At 32.0% G+C, this 24,061-nt stretch overlaps 1 pseudogene; it reads right to left on the minus strand.

The window, feature by feature from the left end:
- Positions 1-13,883: 13,883 nt before the first annotated feature.
- Positions 13,884-19,708, minus strand: LOC148206645 (uncharacterized; annotated as a pseudogene).
- Positions 19,709-24,061: the final 4,353 nt, after the last annotated feature.

Raw genomic sequence — 24,061 nt, forward strand, 5'->3', positions numbered from 1 at the left:
AAATTAACATTAATTTATATTTTATAAAGTTCAATTTAATTAAAAATAAATTTATATTTATATTTAATTTAATTTATATTATATTCTATATATGTTTTGTAATATTATTTAAATTTTATTTTAATAATTTATAAAAAATTAGTTTTTTAAATATTTCCAGGTATATGCGGGTTTTAAAATATCCGCAGGGTACTTTTTAAGTGTGTATCTGTGCGTAGCGGATGAATTTTTTTTGTCTGGTCGGGTTGCAGGTAGACACTATCCGTACCCGACCCAACCCAACCCGATTCATTGTCATCCCTAATATATATATATATATATATATATTCTCACTTAATCACATCATATCATATAATATTATTTAAACATAATAAAATTAATGACACAATATATAATTTATTTAAACTATTTTAGTGAATGAAAATAAACAATAACATCCTATAAAATATTGTTTAATAGAGATATTATCGTTTCAATGACATTATTTATATGAGTGAAAATTCACTTGTTATAATTTATTCAACAGGTGGGTGTGGTGATATTTTCATAAAGAATAAAATTTTCTATATTGATTCTAGTTATAACCAATATAGAAAGTAAGTGTGATGTAATTTTTATAATAATAAAAAAGGTTTTATATACTAGTTCTAGTTATAACTGCTACATAAAGTAATTTTTTTATTATTTGTAAACACAGGCACAAACAAGGTTCTCATATATCAAATCCCTAATCCAATTGGTTGTGTACAATACAGTAGTCCCTTAGTCTTCTCATGACTCAAGCATGTGAAGAACTTCAGTAAAATATTTGTAGGTGGCCTTTAGTTGACTTATGGAATATGATATCGACATAAGGTACTTGATAGTCCTCTTGTAGAGTTTTGCAAATGCAAAGAAAATTTGTATCCTTAACAATAACCTTACAGGTGTAGTAGTCTCCTCGACCTTCATGAGCATTGTGACAAAAAGGTTTGAATAGACATGAGTGGTGAATAGTTGTCAAGCTACACAGGAAATGAAGCGAGGAGGTGGAAATTTGTCTTATGTTTAGTAGTCGTATCTTCCTCTTACCTTTTATAACTTATATTTTTAGACCGACATATATGTAGTCGAACATAACCATGCTTTTGTACAATTCCTCTGATGGATATTGGGAAAAACAATTCTAAGTTACTTTTACTCATCTAAGGCCTGATAAGATATGAAAAGTACAAATATGAGAGTTGTTTAACTAAGACAGACGAGGCAAGTAGCACGAGAGTTGTTCAATCGAGGCTGACAAAGTAAGTGGCACACAAGAGTTGTTCAACCGAGGTTGGCGGCACATGTTAAGTTGAGTTGTTAAATTGAGGCCAATGAGGTAGGTAGCACATGAGAGTTGTTAATCTAAGTTGCTAAACTGAGGCCCACAATGTAGGTGGCACATGAGCCACACATGAATCTCTAGGTAATTTAAAGCAAGAACGACAAGATAACCGACATTGAACTGCTTGAAAGGTTTAACCAAGACCATTTAGGTGGTGAGGAACTGCATGAAGGTTCATGGAAGGTTCGACTAAGACCGCCTAGGTAGGTAGTAAGGAACTAAATGAAAGGTTCGACTAGGACCACCTTGATGGGCAGCATGGAATCACATGGAAGGTTCGATCAGGACTACCTATGTAGGCGGTAGGGGACTACATGGAAGGTTCGACTAAGACCGCTTAGGTAGGTGGTAGGGAAATACATGGAAGGTTCGACCAGAACTACCTAGGTAAACGATAAGAAAATGCATGAAAGGTAGGGAATTGCATGGAAGGTTCCACAAGGATCTTCTTAATAGGCGATAGGGGATATTCTTTTCTACAAAATAGTCAAATAGAAGTTTGAAAGTGAGAAACTTTATTTTATAGATGAAGTGCCTTTATTAAAACTTAGTATGCATGATTTGAGTTTAAAACTTAGTAATGTGCATGATTGGATTACAAGATGAAACTTTGATTAAGATAATGAAAATTACAAGATATGAATTTCATAATAATATAATATAATGATAAATTAATCATTTATACAATATGAACATTTATTTGACTTATTGGGATTCGATAGATCCATTTCATTTATGGATACGAGTAGTTGTAGGTTGTTCCAATGTTCTATGACGCATGTATGAGTTTGGAATGAAATTAGGTCCACTGTAGGTGGACCGATAATCTTTATTTTTAACTGGATGAAACTAAAGCTCATATGCTCGGTTGATGGTATAAAAACTATAAACAAGATGGATGTATGTGGTCAGATCTAAATAGGAGAAAGAACAGACAACTATTACATTATGACAAGACAATTGAAGAGCTTGAAAATAATCAGAATCACACCACTAGTCATTTAATTTAACCATGAAAGACATTGGTGGGCAGTGATCATATGGAGAAAATATCTCTTGAATCCCAAATTCGGAATTTTGTCAATTATACCTATAGACATCACACAAGCCCTCTTATTGTTGATTTTTTCTAATAATTTCATTTATATATTTCGAATATTGATGACCAACTCTTAACATAGAATCTTCTATCAAATCTCGATCAAAAAATCATGATGCAATCCTATCAAATGTTGCCCTAATTACAACATAAATGGATAATGAACAAGCTTTTTTTAGAGTAGAGTTCATACATTCAACCAAGATAATATCAAAAAATGTATGATTGTCTAAGAGAGAATTATATGCATACCTCCACAAATAGAGCCTTTAAGGAATCAACCAATTGCTACAAGAAGTGATTTTCCCATTACAAAAAGGTAAAACATTTATTTTTTAAAGTGTCCCTTGCATGCATAAATAACATGCAACTATTTATTATATTAATAGTCTCGACTCATTCATAGGATGAACCCTAGTTCCACTTTAGTTAGTTAATTTCGTTGGACTTTTGATTAATTACATACTAGACAGGTAGTACTTCCATAACACGAATATGCAATGTTATTTTCATTTTCACTATCTTTGAGATTTACATACAATGTAATCCATTTGGTTTCAGATTTTCTGGACTCCTTACAACTGTGATGAAATAAGTCGGTTGATTATTATAGATTTTGTCATCCATTATTTATGTTATAATATGATATGCCATAGGAACATCCTCATCCTCCTTCACAACCTTTCCTTGCCCATGTCGGGTCTTTTAGAGATTTTCTACATCGCCTACAATCTTTTGGTGTGTTGTCTATGAATTATAGTCAAATGTTTGAATATTTCTAGCCTTAGTTTGACAACCCATCAAACATTCCCTTCCATAAGTCCTTCGTCGTACACATTCTTTCCATCTCACTCAAACATGTTTGCCACTTCAAGCTTGACACTACTGTTTGCACATAATCCAGAGACTTCATCAATGTCATTTTATCCTTCACAAATCCCTTTTAAATATCATAAAAAAATAGGTCACCATCCCATTTTCCTCAAAATGAATAGAGTGATGAAAACAATAAACAATAATTACAACAATAACCTAAAAAACCAAGAATAAGACATTCATATGACACGGGAAGTCATAGATAAATGAATTTTGAATATTATGGAATTATTATTATTTTTTTAAATCCAAATATTCATATTTCTAACACCACCATAATTTAAAATTAATTCATACTTGACTATATTTTAAAAAATAAAAAAAGTTATTGGAAAAATTCATTAAACTGAAATCATGTTGAAGAAATTTAAGCTCAATTGAAAATCACTACCACATATAACGACTTATGTTTAAAATATTTTTATAAAAATCATTAGAACGACTTCACTTTTTTAAATTTAATGAAAAAGTCGTTTTTACTCACTGTAATTTCAATTTAGAAGTAGTATAAACTCCATAGAACTTGTCCATATGTGATGTGATTTTTTAGTCAATTATCCCAATTTTATAAATAACAAACAAAATTGACCTATGTTAAAAAACCTAAAAAAGTGTAAACAATAGAAAAAGAGCTATTAATGTAAGTGATCAGAGAAACGAGAAAGAGAAAACCAGAAAGAACAAACTGAAAATGAATTGTATTGAAAAGTTGCAGAATAAACAACAAAACAAAGTATTTATACAAAAAAAATAAAGAAACAACTAAGACAAGTAGAACGCAGACCGAGCAGCTTCCTAGACCGATCGTCAGCTTCCTAGACCGATCGTCCTAGAGAGAAGACGATCGGTAGTGAGAAGACAACTGAACCTGTCGAACGTTACGACCGATCGTCCGAGAGTAGAGCTGATCGACAATGAGAAGACAACAAAACCAGTAATGAGAAGTAAACAAAACCTGACGAACGGTACAGCCGATCGTCTGAGAGTCCTTACCGATCAGTGGTGACGATCGTTAAGGACGATCGGTAATGAAAGGATGACTATCAAACCGATCGTCCGAGAGTAGAGCCGATCAGTGATGACGAGCGTTAAGGACGATCGGTAATGTAAAAGGCCTCTATCACCCTCCCTCAAGATGAACATGGATATTATGCATGTTTAGCTTGGAAGTAACAATATTAAAAGGAGAAGGATAGAGAGATTTAGTGAAAACATCTGCAACTTGATTGGTAGAAGAAACATGAAGAAGTTTGATGAGACCATCTTGAAGCTTTTGTCTAGTAACGTGACAGTCTATATCAATATGCTTGGTTCTTTCATGAAAGGTGGGATTTTTGGCAATGTGGATAGCAGAATTGTTGTCACAGTAAACAGAATAAGGGGTCGGACACGGTATATGCAAATCTTTTAAAAGATATTGCAGCCATTGTAATTCACAAGTTAAGGAAGCTAAAGACCTGTATTCGGCTTCAGAAGAAGACTTAGAAACGGTAGTTTGTTTCTTTGATTTCCAGGAGATAAGAGCAGTTCCAAGAAAAATGCAAAAACCAGAGATGGATCTTCTAGTGGTAGCACAGGTAGCCCAATCAGAGTCAGAATATGCATGAATGCGGAAGGAGTTATTTGTGGCATATAATAGACCAAAACCAGGAGCATTCTTTAAGTATCTAATAATCCTCATTGCTTGTTGCATGTGAGGTTGACGAGGAGTGGAGATAAACTGACTAAGTTGTTGTACGACAAAAGTGATGTCAGGCCGTGTATGAGTGAGATAAAGAAGACGACCAATAAGGCGCCGATAAGAAGAAGGATTAGTGAGAAGAGGGCCGTCATCAGCATGAAGTTTGATAGAAGGATCAGCAGGGGTAGAAGCAGGTTTACAGCCTAACATACCAGCTTCAGAAATTAATTCAAGACAATATTTTCTTTGATTAATACATATCCCAGCTTGAGATCTAGCAATTTCAAAACCCAGAAAAAATTTGAGATCTCCAAGATTTTTAATGTGAAACTTGCTGTGGAGATGATCTTTGACAGTGGTAATTTCAGACAGATTATTTCCAGAAAGAAGTATATCGTCAACATATACCAGAATAATAGTGATAGCAGAAGGAGAATGTTTGATAAAAAGAGAGTGGTCGGCAGAGCTTGGTTTAAAACCAAGAGAAAACAACTCAGATGTGAGTTTATGATTCCAGTTTCTGCTAGCTTGTTTTGAACCATAAAGAGCCTTTTGAAGTTTGCAGACGAGATTAGGAGTAGATGAACAGAGACCAGGAGGAGGCTTCATGTATATTTCTTCAGATTAATCACCATGAAGAAAAGCATTATCGACATCCAATTGATGAGGAAACCATTTATTGATGGCAGCAAGAGCAAGAACAAGCCGAACCGTGGTGATTTTAACAACAGGTGAGAAAGTTTTATAGTAATCCAATCCTTCAGTTTGAGTGAAACCTCTTGCCACTAAGCGAGCTTTATATCTGTCAATAGAGCCATCCGACTTATGCTTGATACGATATACCCAACGACAACTGATAGGTTTCTTACCAGTAGGGAGATTCACCAAAGTCCATGTTTGATTTCTTTCAAGAGCAACAAGTTCAGAATTCATAGCCTGTTGCCAACATTCAAACTTGCTAGCTTCTTTAAAAGAAAAAGGTTCAACTTGAGCAGAAATATTATGACAAAAGGAAGTGTGGTTAGAGGAACAATTATTGTAAGAAAGAAACAAATGCATGGGATACGGGGTAGTATGGGTTGGTTGAATGCCAGAAGTAGTACTACAGTAGTAATGATCTAGATATGTAGGTCGAGTTTTGTTGCTAAGAGAAATTCGTTGTTCAACAGTGGGAATAATGATACTATCAGAAGTAGGATGAGAAATGTTACTAGGAGAAGAATTTGGAGCAATGGAAATAGGTAGAACAGTAGGAAAATCAAAGAAAATAACATCAGAATTATCATCATGTGTAGGAGAGGAAGGTGAAGTTAAACAATTTTTATAGGGAAAAATATATTCATGAAAAATGACATTTCGTGAAAGGATGATAGAATGTGAATGCAAATCATACAGCACAAACCCTTTGGTTCCAGATTTGTATCCAAGAAAAATGCATTTAGTACTTCTGGAATCAAGTTTTGTACGTCCTGCAGTAGCAGAGCTGGAGTATGATAAGCATCCAAAAACTTTCAGATTTGAAAAATCAGGTTTGATAGAATAAACTAATTCATAAGGAGATTTATTGTGAAGAAAAGGTGTTGGAAGTCTATTAATAATGTGAATGGCAAGTTTTATAGCATAAGACCAAAAAATGTTAGGAACTTTAGATTGAAAAAGGAGAGAACGACAAACATTGAGAATATGTTGATGCTTCCTTTCAACAATGCCATTTTGTTGAGGAGTAGCAACACAAGTAGTTTCATGAAAAATACCTTTAGTAGAATAAAAATCATTAAGAAGAAATTCTTTGCCATTGTCAGATCTTAGAATTTTAAGTGTACAGGAAAACTGGTTTTCAGTTAAAAGAATAAATTTTGGAAGTAAGGTTTTAACATCAGATTTGTGTTTCAAAAGAAGAATCCATGTGAAACGACTATAATCATCAACAATAGTTAAAAAATATTTGTATCCATCAATAGAAGAAATAGAAAGGGGGCCCCAAATGTCAACATGAATGAGATGAAAGAAACAAGGAGATTTAGTTTTGCTAACAGAAAATTGAAGACGTTTTTGTTTAGCAAAAGCACAAGCATCACAATCATCAATAGATTGAAAGGAAATATCAGTATATTGAGAAGCTAAAGTTTGAAAAACTTTATTTGAAGGATGTCCAAGTTTCATGTGCCACAGATTACAAGAATCACTAGAACTATTATGAAAAGCAGAATGAAAAAAATTTAATTCAGAAGTAGTTGTTGGATTATTACTAAGAAGATAAAAAAGGCCCTTGTATTTCTTAGCTACTCCAATCGTCTGGTAAGTATCCATCTGCACAATGAGACAACTATTTTGATGAAAAACAATGAGGAAATTATTCGAATGTAACAGTTTAGAAATAGAAATAAGATGAACAGAGAAATTGGGAACAAAAAGAGTATTATGCAAAATCAAATTGCCTAAAATGACAGTGCCAGAAAATTTAGCAGTAACAAAACTGTGATTTGGTAAACATATTGAAATAGGAGTGATGGGATGTAAAGAATGAAAAAGAAATTTTGAAGAACATATATGATCAGTAGCGCCACTATCTATAATCCAAGAGGAAAAATTAAGTGAAGAAAAAGAACCTGATGACTGTGGAGTGCATTGATTAACACTGGCCTCCCTAGTAGTAGGAGATTGAGACTGTTTCAATAAACCAAGAATGGCGTCATACTGATCTTGAGAAAAAGTGCATTGAATTTGAGTTTTATCAGCGGAAGAATCAGTGGAGGTGTGTGAAACACCATCAGTCAGGTTGGCAGAAGGATTGGAGATGGCAGAATTAGGTTTGATGATGGGTTTATAACCTTGAGGAAGGCCATATTTGATCCAGCAATTATCAGAAGTATGATTGGTTCTTTTGCAATGATCGCAGTATTTGGAACGACCACCAAATTTAGAAATGCGTCCTCGTCCACGACCAGAAAAAACACCCGGACGATCGGTCTTATAAGGCTTGTACTGAGGATCGTGAGAATTGAAATTGGCCATGGAATCTTGTGGAATTTGTGAGGAAGAATTGTGAAATTCGCGTTCTTGTCGAAGGATCAAAGAAAAAGTTTTGGTAAGAGTCGGCATGGGTTCCATCAGCATGATTTGAGAACGTACAGAAGAGAATTCATCGTTTAACCCACGTAAAAAACTTGATTACAGAATCATCACTACGATCTTGTTGAATCTTGATCAATAATCCACAATTGCAAGGAGAATGACAGGTATAGACAAGAATGGTTTGATACAGAGAAAGCTCTTTCCAAATTATTTGAAGACGAGTATAATACTGAGATACAGTGGAATCACCTTGTTTGCAAGAATGAAGAGCTTCTTGAAGATCAGCAATACGAAACTTATCACCATGAGAAAAACGTTGAAGGAGATCAGTCCAAATTTCGTAGGCAGATTCCATCCACATAACGAATTGTTTTATGGGAAGCGTCATGGATCGCGTCAACCAGGAAATCACCATCTTGTTGCAGCGTTTCCAGGCTTGGTGAAGGACATCATCAGCAGGAGGGCAAGAAACAGTACCAAGAACAATTTTTTCTTTATTCTTGGTTTCAAGAGCAACGAGCATATCATGCCGCCATTGTTGATAGTTGTTGTCAGAAAGGAGAGGAGTGACAAGAACAAGAGCTGGGTTCTCACCGGGATGAAGAAACAGAGGATTAACAGGGTTAGAAAGATAATCGGTGGTGGAAATGGAGAAAACCAGGCTCTGATACCATGTAAGTGATCAGAGAAACGAGAAAGAGAAAACCAGAAAGAACAAACTGAAAATGAATTGTATTGAAAAGTTGCAGAATAAACAACAAAACAAAGTATTTATACAGAAAAAATAAAGAAACAACTAAGACAAGTAGAACGCAGACCGAGCAGCTTCCTAGACCGATCGTCAGCTTCCTAGACCTTCCTAGACTGATCGTCTTAGAGAGAAGACGATCGGTAGTGAGAAGACAACTGAACCTGTCGAACGTTACGACCGATCGTCCGAGAGTAGAGACGATCGGCTGTACCGTTCGTCTGAGAGTCCTTACCGATCAGTGGTGACGATCGTTAAGGACGATCAGTAATGAAAAGGATGACTATCAAACCAATCGTTCGAGAGTAGAGCCGATCAATGATGACGAGCATTAAGGACGATCAGTAATATAAAAAACCTCTATCAATTAATCCAGATGTTGTTTTATCCGTATTTCATCTTCAGGTACGTATTTCTTAAAGGTATAATAGTTAGTCTACATACATTTTAGCGACTGCACATGTTTACGATATTTGGCGGGCATACTCATTTAAGTTTTGGGACCCTTCCTGCTATTATGCTACAGTAGCTGCTTTCATTAATGATAGCCATGTCTTTGCATGAAACGAGGATGAAATTTTTTTAAAATAGAATATGATAAAGTGATAAAAGAAAATAAAATGAAAAGGCATAATAAATAATAAATGTTGTAACACGAGAAACACAAAAACAAAATGGCATACATGAGACAAAAATATCTAACTTAAACATTAAAGTGTCTTTACAAAAATAAATAATATATTAAAATGGATTGCATGCTAAAAAAATTAAACAATCAGAAAGAGTAAAATAAAAAAAACACGACTGAATTCAACCGAAACAATAACCATGTAATAAAAAAAAATCCCAGTGAAAGAAATTGTACACTCATTCACGATTTCACGATTTACACCTTTCTATTTGATGTTTACAGGAATGAAGTTGTATGAATGGGACTTTACCTTTGAAATAATTGAAGTTTCATTGAATAAACGTGTCAATCAATTGCCCTGGAACAGTAAAAAACAACCGCACTCATTGGTTACGTCTTTGCGCAATCACATGGACAGTGACACCAATTTAAGTTTTCTCACACTACTAAAATTTCAATTTTTAACGTCTGTTAAATATGTTGTTTAATGATGGTTTTAACCGTTACTTTTTCTATCTCCGTCAGTCCACCACATACACTTTAACGTTATAAATATATTAGGGTTAAATATGTTTTTAGTCTCTAAATTATTGGTCGTTTCTGGTTTTCGTCCCTCTTTCAAAGTAAGGTACAATTTGGTCTTTATTCTTTTCGAAACGTTTGTTTTAGTTCTCGGAACTTTGGTTTTAGTCCTCATTTGTTGCTAAATGAGGACCAAATTTTTAAACAGTGTTTAGTTTGCAAGGACTAAAACGAATGTTTCGAAAAGAATGAGGAACAAACTGTACCTTACTTTGAAAGAAGGACGAAAACCAAAAACGACCAAAACTTCAGGACTAAAAACATATTTAACCCAATATATTATAACGTGGATTTAATATATCTATGGAGATAACCGTCACTAAATTCATTAAAATCAATTTTAACTGCTTTTAAAACAATTTAAATTTTTTCGTATTTAATATTTAATAGTAGTTACAATCGTCGGTAAAATTATGAATATAAAAAATATTTAATATATAGTGACAGTTACAATTGTCGGTAAGATCATGAATATAAAAATATTATATTTAATACTTAGTCGGAAAGTACAATCATAAGTTTTTTAAAATGAAAAAAATTAAAAAACTTAAAAATACAACTAGAAAGAAATTGTGAATAAGTGAAGAATTTAGCCGTTAGACAAAATGACACCCTTTTTCAGCTGAACCAGTGAGTATCACAACGTTAAAGCACATTCAATTGATTCACAAGAAGTGGTTGGTTATTCTATTTCACTGGTACAGGCAAATTTCTTTTTTTTTTCCTTTTAAATTTAAAGGACTTCACTCCAAACATGGAACATCATTTTAAGTTACTTTCCCTTCTGCACTTATTACTCCTTACAAAATGGTTCTTAAAAACTACTAATTTTTTTTTTCTTAATTTTAGATTTTTGTCTATTTGTTTAATGTGAATTTTATTTTATTTGGATGTTTAATAAAATTTTAATTTTTGTTAATTTTATTAATTTGGTTACTTAATATGAAGATAGACAACATGACAGTTTGTGATTCTTTTTTATCTTTTTATAATTTTTTTAACTAAAAGAAAAATTGTTCATATGTCTAAGTTAATATTATATCACGTGGTATCACATGTATTTAATTGAATTTTAATTTTTGTTATTTATTTAACTTAATTTCAAATTTTGATAATTTTATTTAATTCAATCTAATTTTAAATTTTAAAAATATAGTTCTTCGTTACTTTTAAAATTTGATGAAAATTTTTATTGTTATGAAAATTTGAAAGAAAATTCTTCATTATTTTAAAATTATAAAGAAAATTCTTTATTATTTTTAAAATTAGAAGAAAAATTTTAATTTATTTTTAAAATTAGAAAGAAAATTCTTCGTTATTTTTAAAATTAGAAAGAAAATTCTTAGTTACTTTTAAATAAACTCTACCTTTATTTTTACATGTATAAAAAATCAAACACAAATTTAATAATTATATTCCAATCATATAATTATAGTTGATTTAGAAAATGATAGAAATATTTAATAAAAATATGAATTTTAAAAAAATAATTAAACTTGGTATCAATTTAAAGAGAAAAAAATTAGGACGAAATTAAACAAAATTAATAAATTTGAAACTAAATTAAATAAAATTAACCAAAATAAAAACTGAATATAAGATATTAACACTTTGACACTGACGTTTATATGTAACTCTGATACATATTATATTAAAAGTGACTTGACACTTGACAAGTGTCAATAATATTGACATATATAACACACAATATTAATTTTACATATGAACAACTTTTTTTTTAAATTAAAAAAAATATGAACTGACATGAGTGTGTTCATCTTCTGTTATCATTTTAAAAATTGTTACCAAAAAAACACCAACCAAAATTAAAATTTTATTAAACACTCGAAATGAATGATGACCACATTTAACAAAATGAGAAATAGAAATCAAAATTATAATTAAGTTAAAATAAAGTCATTTAATGAATTAAGTGACAAATATATGGAGCAATGGTAAAATGAATCGTAGAGTAAGTAAATGACATATCCACTTTGGGGTCATTCAAAAGATGCTGATTTAACTTTCCAAAACTCAAAGTACTTAACTTGATTTTAACTCAAGAAAAAGTTTGATTAATGTGACCTCTCTATTAACTCTATTATATGTGCTTGTGAAAAAATGTATCCAAATAAAACGAAATCACCTTCAAAATTTCTGGGGTTAATGCATTTGCCGTTAGAAGAAAATGCTGTCTTTGCTATGGAAATCCTTGACATAGGCATGCTTTTCACCATAATACGATGCTGAGTTAGACAATAGAAGAATAGCACCAGAACATAAAAAAATGTGTATTCTATTTCTATCAAATATAAAACTACAAACCATAAAAAAATGTGTTATTGATATAGGATAAAATTCGTTCTCCAGATTTTGTTCCAACAATGGCTGAAGGTACTACAAACGGGGTGGCAACACCTTAAGTTGCCTCATCAATGAGCATCATCCCAACAACACCTGCCTCTTTCACAATCCTACTCTTTTCCAACTTTGACTCGGATGAATATTCCTTCTCTCATTCTAGGCACATTCCGAAACTACAAATGATTGAAAATGATGATTGTGAATCTATTGAGGAGAATTGATATAAATGCTAAACTAAATTAGACGACCAATTCAAGGAATTATGTCAAACATATATGACAGAGACAGACAGACAAACCACAGGAGCCATTCAGGGAACACACAACTCATGACTGATCTTCTTGACCTATTTATTGTACTCGGTTATGCCAATTCTATTTATTGGTTTTCTCAAAATTACTTTGACCAAGTCCATTTTATCCTCGACTTCCTCCTCCTCTATCTCCATGACTTCGGTTTTGAGTAATTCGAGTTTCATTCGAGTCAAATTGTTCTTGTAGTACTCGATCATTAGTTTTCCTTTCTTTTTCTTTCTCAGTTCGTAGGCCTTTAACGCCCCAACTAACTCTTTCAGTGAGAGTTGACATATCCTTTGTCTCTTCAATAATGATCATGATACTTTCAAAATCATCCATCAGATTTCTTAATATCTTTTCCGCAACCTAGTCAGGAAGAACCTCTTCTCCATTCATTCTGAGTTGGTTGGTCATCTTCTGCACTCGAGCTATAAAGTCGGCATCTCCCTCTTTTTAATCCATCTCTATATGTTCAAACTCTCTTATAAAAGCTTGTACTCGGACATGCTTCACGCATATATCTCCTTTGTATGCCACCTTTAAAATTTTTCATGCTTCTTTTGCTGACTTTGCATTAGTTATTTTCTCGAATCCCGATTCATCCACTACATCATACAAAAAGTACAAAGCTGATCTATTTTTCACCCGTGTCTTTTTTAGTGCAAGAGTCTGATTCACTGTCTGATGTTCATCATTCACGAGTTCATTTTACTCGTCCTCCACTATGACCCATACATCTTGGGATTCACAAAGAACCTTCATCTACAAAGACCATTGTCGTAATTGATCTTTTTCGACAATTGTGGCACGCTCATTCCTTGACTACCTTTATTATGTCTCTCAAACAAAAAAAAAAAACTCAAGCACTCATTTTTTCCCTCATGGTGTTTAACTGTCTCCTCTCTCTCTTTGTAATACCACTTTGTTAAAAAGACGTGACCCACACAATAATTTGACTCTTCAATTTCCCGTGGTTAATTTTCATTGAGTAGGTGTAAATAGAACTTATTTACTTAATTTATCTCTATCTTATATCAATAAAATAAAATAATAATGTTTCTAAATAAATGGAAAATTAAAACTACATATCTCTATTTTATCTCTATCAAAATCAAACTACTAAACCCAATATTAACAAAATAAAATTTAATGAATTCCTAAAAATTCAAGTTTCCCCTTTCAGAAACTTCATGGGATGAACATCTATAGAAGGTAACCTGGTAGGAATGATGGATGCACTATTTGCGGAAGTATGAGAGGTGGATGTAGGCGTTGAAGGAATGACAGGAGAACTATATGATGAATCAATGGATACGTTTGCTGAAGAATCAGATGTTGAGAAACTAAAAGTGTCGTCGGTGCAAAGAGTGGAGGAATCAACATCATCAGGAACCACCAAGAGAGAGGAAGTAACGACTTTGTTAGCAGTCAAAGCTGTGGAAGTAGGCTCGAAGAGATTGACCTTATGCTTATACGGAAAATCATGTTCGTTAAAAATAACACTTTGTGACACAAAAATCTTTCCAAAATGGTGTAAACAAACATAACCTTTCATGTTGTAACTGAGACCTAAATACAGAGACAACAAGATTTAAAATCAAATTTATGGGTATCGTATGATATAAGTAAAGGGCAACTAACTATACCTAACCTAAGGGTACAATTATTCACTTCTAGTACTACAAAATAAATATATTAGATCAATTTTAAAATATATATTATATGGATTGTGTAACCGATTTAAAATACACCAGTATTATATGTTGAAAAGATATTGAATCGTTATATAAACAATTTAATATATACTGATTAAACTGATTATTTTACTAATGTAAAATAAATATATTAGTTTGATTTTGGAATACATATTAAATTGATTCCACAACTTATTTAATATACACCGGTATTATATATCAAAGATATATTATGAATTATGAAAACAATTTAATATATATTCATATTAAATATGTTTTTACTAACCGATTTAATATTATTATCTGAAAAGAAAAATATTTCCGAAAGACCGTAACTTATGTTACATTAGAGTAAAAAGAAATCAATCAACACTGAATAAATGAAAGCATTCCACTGCACCAATAACAACTTTCAAATGCAGGCCCCAAAAAAGAGGTTGAAAATATGAGCCTCCTTGTGCAACAATGTGGCTGATGTTAGACAAAGTTCACAAGGTAAATATAATTTATTGAAACATGGTAAATCTAAGATGAAAATCACAAAAAGTAACACATTTAACTTTGTTTGTAAAGTAATATACAGTGATTTGAAGGCTAATGAATGAAGTTGTAACCACAGGCATTTGAAGGCGAGAAATTTAGTGCGAATTTGAAAATAAATCAAGCGGTGTTTGTTGAGGATACATGGCAATGTGAGGAGGGGGCAAATTGGTGGTTGAGATTGGTTCTTTGGAAGCAGCCATGTCGGGTAAGGCATTTAAACCATACTCAACCCCACCACCAGGAGGAGCAACTACTCCATTGAAGGGTGCAGCGGCATATGGGAAACTTCACATGTTGTTAGCAAGTCCTCCGTTAGGGAGATTTAGACAATAGGGTGGTGGTGGGTCTGTCCCTGAGTGGTTCTGTCTCTAGAGACATTGCTGCTTGTTGTGTTTTCTTCCACTCTCCTGTAAACAGATTGGCTCAGCCTCCTCCTTCTGTAAACACTGGATTGTTCTCTATACTTCCTAGCCATTATAACGTGCCATTGATTCTTCACTGCATTCTCTTATCTTCAAAGAAAAGGCCTAGCAATCATAGCCCATTTGTCGCCATAAATCCTATTTGAATCTATTAGTCTCTCTTCCTCTTCTTCACTCAAAGCTCTCTTATTTGATTATATTAAAGTGTAATGCAAATTTTAGAAGAAAATATACATTCCTAATATAGAAGAATTGAAATGTAATACAAATTCTAAAATATTATAGAAAAACTTAAGATAAAAAAAAGAAAATTTTACAAAAGTAAGAATCTACAACAGTCCACATAAATTGTGGCTAGCATGTTCTAAAATAATTTATAGATCTATAAACATCCATGTACTTTACCTTTTGAAGTAAGATAACATCTACCACAACTAAGATAACCACAACACTTATTTCAACTACGACTTTCACATTCCAGTATCTCCACAGTTTCTCTACCCATCAACTATTCCTTTCACAATCTCAAAATACTAAGAGTAGTATCAGAGCTACGTTCGTTCTTCTACTGGATGTAGATAAAATTTTCAACTACTTCAAACAAAATTATAACTTCATTTTATACTACTTCCAAAACATTTTCTCAATCATGGCTACTACCAATCCAACATCATCAATTCGATTACCTATTTCCGCACGAAAAAATAATGATTTTTGGAGTGTAAAAATGAAAACATTCTTCCACTCTCAAGATTTATGAGATATTATAGAAGAAAGATTCACTATTTTAGAAGACATCTCCACTCTTACTGCAGCTCAAAAGAAGGAGTTGAAGGAAAACAAGTAGAAGGATTCAAAGACTTTATTGCTCTTCAACAAGCTTTTGATGACACACTTTTTCTAATGATAGTTGGTGCCACAAGTGCAAAGCAAACTTAGTACAGAAGAGTTTCAAGGAAGTGATGAAGTATATAATGTTAAACTTCATTCTCTAAGAGGAGAGTTTGAATTAATAAAAATGAAAAAATTTAAGACCATTAAATACTACTATTATAGAATAAAAGAAATAGTTAATCAAATATTCTTGACAAAAAACAATTGTTGAAAAAAATTTAATTTAATTCTTAAAAAATATGATGCAATCGCAACTGCAATTAAACGAACAAAGATTTGACTACATTATTAATAAAAGAAGAAAGGTTGCTCATTTTTTGCAAGGAGGTGTGAGAAAGAAGAAGCACAAAAAGTGAAAAGAGTTTTCATACTTGGTATTAAAAAAGACATCTTAGATTGGTTTCCTATGTAATTGATCTAATATGTATATAGTAAATCGATTCTTTTTCTAACCGATTTAAAATATTTTTCAGTGTTACAAAATTACCAACAGGCTGTAAATTAATTCGATTATGTTACATCCAATCTTATATATAATGTTCTAATATGACCATTTTCTACTAGTTGTAAATGATTAATTATAGTAGCAACATTTATAAAAGCATGTCAAGTACTTTAAATATAAAGAGGCATGAGCAAGAAGACTCAAACTAGTTTCGTAACGTTCCGTTCCACGGCCCCATTTTGTTGATGGGTGAGGGCAAGTGTATCGGTGAGTAATACCAGTGTTAGCAAAACTTGTCAAAACTTTGGAATTCCTTGGCATTGTCGGTTTCTACACATCGAATTTTAACACCTAATTGAGTTTCTACAAGAATTTTGAAATGTAAAAAAGCAGAAAAAACTTGAGATTTAGAGTGGAGAAGAGATATCCACGTATATTTTTAATAAGCATATAAAAAGGAAATGTAATACTTATTACCACTCATGGAACTAGCATGGGAGGGACCCCATATGTCTACGGGAACAAGCTCAAGAGGAAAAGAGATTATGCAGGAAAAGAAAACTGGTGAATTTAAGATCTACTGCAAGAATCACAAAAAGCAGTTAAATTGTCACTTTGTATTTTATAATGACTAAGAATTTTCTTTAAAATTTTATATGAAGTGTGACCTAATCTTGCATGCCATGTTCGTAGTGACAGAGTTGTTAACGTTGGTTGTCTTGAAAAATCTCCTTAAGATGGCCTTGGAGCACAATCTCCTTGGTTACCTGATTTTTAACGTTACAAACATTAGGAAAGAACTAAAAGTAGATATGTTTATCCTTAGGAAATTGAGATACACTTGAGAGGTTATTGGTCAATTGAGAACCATGTAATAGATTCTTTAAAATGAAAAAAGAGGATTTAGGGAGAGAAATGAAAACAACATAACCATTATGAGCAATTTCCAAACCTTCACCGTTCCCTAAAGTATGTGTTTATTACCCGTGTAAGTGGATTTGGAAGAGTAGTTTGCATAATCATTCGTGACGTGATGCGGTGCGCCAGAATCGGGGTACCAAAAGGGGTCTATCATGTTCGAAGTAGAGGAGATGGAATCGTACTGTTCATCCACTGGCGGAAGAAGTTGCAAGTTGTGAACTTGTGGTTGAGGAGGGTGATATTCCTGATTGAACTTGTGCCAGCAATCAGAGCATTATGACCTAGTTTGAGACATATTTGGCACTGAATTTTGGTGGAAGAATTTGTGGTAGGCATGGAGGACAGCCACTGTGAACGATTGTTGGATCGTGATGAAGTTTGACGTCCATTTCAAAAGTCTTGATTGTTTCTTGATGTAGAGCGACCTACTCCGGAATGCATCTTTTCACGAGGATTGTTGTGCTTTGACCAAGAAAAAGAAAAAGTGGTTGAATGAACCTGAATGACCGAATCAGCAGACCTATGCTTTTCAAATCTTTCTTCTTGTGCAAGAAGGAGCGCTTCAATTTCCTCAACGGTGTAGAGATCCATGCAAGAAAGAATGGATGTTACAAACAGATCATCGAAGATCACTTCAATGTGATCATCTTCAGAAATGGGAGCACTAATCACTGCTAACGAATCCAGAGCTTTTTTAATATCGAGAATGTAAGTGGCGATGGATCTATCGTGTTTGGAAGTTTTGAGTTGAATGTTCAACTTCTTGATTTTCATTCGCGACAGGGTTGCTTAATAGGTAGTGAGTTTGCGCCAAATAGCAGAGGCAGTGCGAAGCCCTACCATCCTGGTATGCATGGTAGAGGTCATAGACGCGAGAAGCCATGCGACAATGAGATTATCCTGCTGTAAGTAACGTTAAAAAGAAGGATTTTAATGATATTGATAGCTCATCTCCAGTGGGAAGAAAGAAACTTTGCAGGAACGTCGTTGCCATTAAGATATTTTTCAAGATCAAGGCCAGTGATGGTGGCTAAGACTTGTTGCCACACCAAAAAATTCTCCTCGACAAGGTTAAGGGTGATAGAAGTGGAAAAGGAATGTGGAACATAGTTGGAAGAAGAAGCAAGAACAAGTGGTGAGGGTTGGGAAGATTCAAAGACAGCGAAAGCCATGGCAGAGAACTATGTCTTGATACCATGTTAGAGAAAACGAAGGAGAAAGACGTATTATTGTGTAAATCATGTTAAGCATTATTTCGTTAGGCGCAACCAACGTGTTTGTGAATGTTGTGTGTTTTAACTTTTTTTAGTGACTTTTATTTTCATAAAATGATGTGATTATATTTTGAATGTTGATATGTACTTTCTTAGACATTGTTCAAAATTTGTAATTATATATCTTAAATATTTGTCTGTCACTTTACTGTGTTATGTATGATTGCGTTTTTATGTAATAAATGATGATACATAAATAAATTTATATAATATTTTAATAATTTTAAGATTTCGTCTAGGTTTACATTGAAAACATTTTGTTATCTGTATAATATTTTGAAAATTTCTGTATACCGGGGTGCGGTACCCATATGCATGCAGCGTTCCTTGGTCTCATAGGGAAAAGATTCATTCATTCAAAAAGCATAGGAAGAAAAAAGACATGCAACTCAACATTAATTACATCAAAACACTAGATGATAACACAGACATGAAATGAAAACAATAGACGACAATATTTCCGTACCAGCACAGCATGCACACGTACTATTTCACTCGTCACCATGAGAAGAGGGGCAAGAAGGTATTAGCAAAGGTGAAAACAACAAGAAGTAAGCTTCAAAACCAAAATCCAGCAGAAACCTATGCTTGAGTCGGTGGTTCGTTGTGCCCTACACCAGGGCTATGACCGGGACTCGTTGGGCGGTAAGCATCACGAGGAGGATTATCACTCTCCTCATTGGTGGTGTACCAAGTAGGATGTTGTGGACTCCTAGGTATAGCAGGTGGTTGAATGCGAATGTTCTTCCTTGCTGCTTCGAATAACGCAAACTCATGTTGCAGAATAAGGAAGAAAAGAAAGGTTAATATGATGGTTTTCTGTGCCATGAAGCTCACTGGCTAAGGACTTGATAACACTAAAATGGGATTCACAGGAGCACAAAACAAGCTCCTTCAACTGCACACTAACTATAGCTAGCTGCTTCCACTCACTGATGCGTTTCATCATCTACCGTGAGAGATCTATTTAACGTGACTGCTTCGGCCCCGCGTGCGATCATATCCCAACAGACCGTGCAACTTGCACCATAAACTATGCGTTTAATGCACATGGGGATGTCTCTTAAAGATTATGAAAATGCAGATAAAAGAATATTTACAAAAGAAGTTAGTCCGATATTGGTTGGCTCTCCAATGATTTCTTAAAATAGCTATTCTCTGCAATTTGATTTAAGTTACTATATTAAATAAAGAGAATGTTTCTTCCACTAAGTAAACTGTGGATTCTGGATGCCGATACCTGGTTTTTGGTAATAGATTTTTCTTATATATAAGTATATGGAGTGGATTGGTTGCGAATTAAATATTCTCATCATTTTTCTCGAAGTAGAAGTTACTTCACTCGTCTTTGGGTTCATACTGAGGACATTACAATCTGGGGACAATCATATTGGCTGCATTAATTTGTTTCAAACTTTTTTTGTTATGAAATAGTTGAAGTTATTAATTTGTCCTTGTATAGAATGAATGATGTCTCTGATATATGATGCATGGTTGTCCAAACTGCGTACTCACAGACAAAGTAGCTAATTACCAGAATTAAAATTTTGTTTAAGTGAGCCAACTCTCATTGACAGAAATTTTTGTAACCACTATCATGGACGTTATTCGTATAGTTATTTATTTTCCCTTCCATCAAGGTATCCGTACACATGTTACGAGAAGAAGAATGCCTTATTGTTAATACTAAGATGCTCTCTCTCATTAAAAACTAAATTAATTTTATAAACAAAAGAAATTTATTGAAATAGAACACAAAGGTAGTCAAATCTATACATCAACTTGCAAATAGTTTTGAGTACATCACAGCAGATTTAAACACCACTTTGAAAAGGAACAGAAAAGTTGAGTTAAATTAATGACAGCACCTCACCAAAATCGAGTTCAGGCGACTGATGATTTCAAATACATATTTTTTCTAAAAAGAATGTTATTTCTTGTAAGCCGCCAAGACCTCTTCAGAACGTGTATGACACATTAAAACTAAAAATGCTACTTTATTTTTCTCGAATAAGGAAACCACGACTTAAATAGTGTTGTTTAGCACATGTATTGAAGAACCAAGTGTTCACCCAGCACCATTGCAGAACACCAAACAACAGTGGAAAAGAACAAACAAGTGATTAAAATCCTCAAATAGGGTAAAGCAGAATGTGCATACAATGTTATGGATTCTGTGAATTTTACATCATCAATTACGAGTTCAACAGGAGATATATGCTAACTAACATAACCTGTTTCAAGATTTCTGAAGGTTGTTTGCATTTCCAAAACACTGCAATCAAAATCCCATAAAGTTACTTAATCTATAATGCGTTATTTATGTACCATTCACTTGTGTTATGTGTGGCAAACTGGAAGAGACCATAAACCAGTCTATTGTTTTCTTGCAAAGTGATTGCCAAAATAAGGAATGTGTTATAAATGGATTGGGAATTTGGAAGTAAAGTTCGATTCAAGCGCATTTTGAACATTTTCATCTATTAGAACTAAATCACAAAGGGACTATGCTAGGGGTACAAATTGCTAAAGTGTGAACCCTACGGAACCATAGCTAGGAATCATATTGTTTTTAGGAATGTAGTACCAGAACCTGAAGAGATATTTAATACGGTCCAATGATATGGTTAAAATATAAAAATACAAATGTCAAATTTTCTTTCTCTTATGGTGTCTTTGTCCTATACTTTGTTTAAGATTCATATCATAGAAACACATTACAAAATCTCTTCATATAATAGGAGTAATATGAACATAATTGTATTCGATCTATAACTTAGACTTTGAGGTTTAGAATGGCAGGTTCCTTTGTTTAAAGGTATGGTCTTAACAAACACATTTTACAATGAAGTTCGTGTTGCTGACTTTTTCTCAAGAGATTCATAAGAATATTTATTCTTACAAGTTTGCAAGAACTATGTACAAAGGTTGTTAGGGTTCCTATGTTGTGCCAGAAAACTAAATACAACAACAAAGTGAAGTAATAACCTATGAATTCATTATAACTAGCACTGAGTAGAGTTTTTTTTTTTTTTAAAGAAGATTAATATAATTTTGGTAAGTAATATTTTTTGACACTTTTTTATTATGTAATGAAAAGAATACATAGTTATAGCACCTCCATAATCAATATATTTCTTTGTCGATAAAAATTACTAAGAAATTTCAATAATTTAAACACTTTAAGAGAAGGAAATCAATTAACATTATTCTTTTTTGCTTTTATTGAAATTGAAGGTTTGACATGATTAGTCAGATAAGCTTTAAAAACTCATGCTAGTGTTGTGAATATGATTTAGTTTATCAATTATACATGTGAAGAAATAGGTAGAAATATATATAAAAGAGAGAGAGTTAAAAGGAATATATATATATATATATATAACGTTACAAAGTGGGTAACTTTATTAGGTTCACTTGGATATGATTGTTAAAAGGAAAATACAAAACAAAACAAGTTTACAATTATTTATGATAAAACTTGAAAATCAATTTGACAACAGATTAAAAATCTTCAGAATGAATGGACTTAAATTTTCTGTGCATGAATTGTTCAACAATACAGGAATTGTTCACCAAACTTGTTAAACTAGTTGGGTTGAAACATAAATTAATTGGTTTGTGAATTAGGTTCTAAATTTGTCTCTAACATTAATTATCAAAGTTTTGGCTACCAACAAATTTAGTGTTTACATTAGTCTCTAATTCATTACTGACCAATTTAGACAATATTCTCTTAGTAGCTAAAATATTGATGGTTAATATTAGAGATTAATTTAGATTCTAATTCATGAAACAAATTATAATTCTTCATTCAAAATAGAGAATAGATACTAGTAATTTTTAGTCATATTAGTGTCTAAATTAGTCACTACTAATTATTTTTTTTCTAAAATTTGTTGTTATTTAAGATTTTTTTTGTAATATTACATTGTTTCATATACAAAACCAAAATATTTTAATTATCGACCTAATTTGGTTTATTTTGTGTGTGGGTTAGGATATTTTAAAGTGCCTTTTATAATATATTCTTTGTGAAAGAAGATATATTCAAGTATGATTTTTAAATTTTAAAAGAAGTTGTATATTTTGTAAAACTTCTTTATAAAAAAATTAAAATTGTTTTGGGCAAATTCTTTTTATAAAGTCATAATATCAATAGTGAATAAATAGGATCTACAAAGTATAAATAAGAATTGGTTAAATATGTTTTTAGTTTATAAACTTTGTAATAAATTGAAAACAAAAATTTTGTTAAACTTTTTATACTAATTTGGTTTAGTCCTTAAACTTTAAAAACGAATAAATATAGTTATTTTAATCTAATTGTATTAAATTTTGTTGTGGTGTCAAACAACGTTTTAAGTTGATATTTGAACAATTTACTTTGATAATTTCAACTTAAATGTTAGGCTAAAAGGTTGTTTAAGACGTTAAAAGACATAAAAAAAAATTAATGTCATTGGATTTCGAAGACTATATTGATTCATTTTCTAAGTTTTAGAAATCAAAATATATTAATTCACTTAAATATTAAAGACTATAAATATATTTAACTCATAAAAATTACCAAAAAAATATCTATTTAGAATAAGGAATCATTACAAAAAACAAATTATTAAATAAAATTACTTTAGAACCTAAAAATAATTGATTATTATATTGGCTAATTATATATTATTTTACAAAACTAAAAATTATTGATATAAAACAGTCTCTACTATTAGTAAAAATTTATAATTAGTATTTAAATTAGATTAACATTCTTATTATTAGTCTCTATTATTATAAATTAATTTAAAATCTAATAATAATAAGAAACTAAATCTTCAATAGTTAATATTAGACATCTACTTAGAGTCTGACTCATAAATAATTATAAATTTTTATTAATAATAAATACTATTTTAAATATCATTAATTTTCATTTATAAAGTAATGTATAACTATTATTGTTTTTATACTGAATTAGTTTCTATTTAATGGTTTTTTTAGTGTACTTATGAAGAAAATTTGGTAATTTTTTTTATAAACAAATAACTATATTAAAAGAAACATTAGAATTTCCTAATCCACATATAATATATACAAAATATAATAGAAATTCCCACTGCAACTCTCCTGAACCTTGTCCTTTCTTACTTATAGAC

Source organism: Vigna umbellata, chromosome 1 (genome assembly GCF_029865625.1).
Source record: "Vigna umbellata cultivar VRB3 chromosome 1, Vumbellata_1.0, whole genome shotgun sequence".
Taxonomy (NCBI): domain Eukaryota; kingdom Viridiplantae; phylum Streptophyta; class Magnoliopsida; order Fabales; family Fabaceae; genus Vigna; species Vigna umbellata.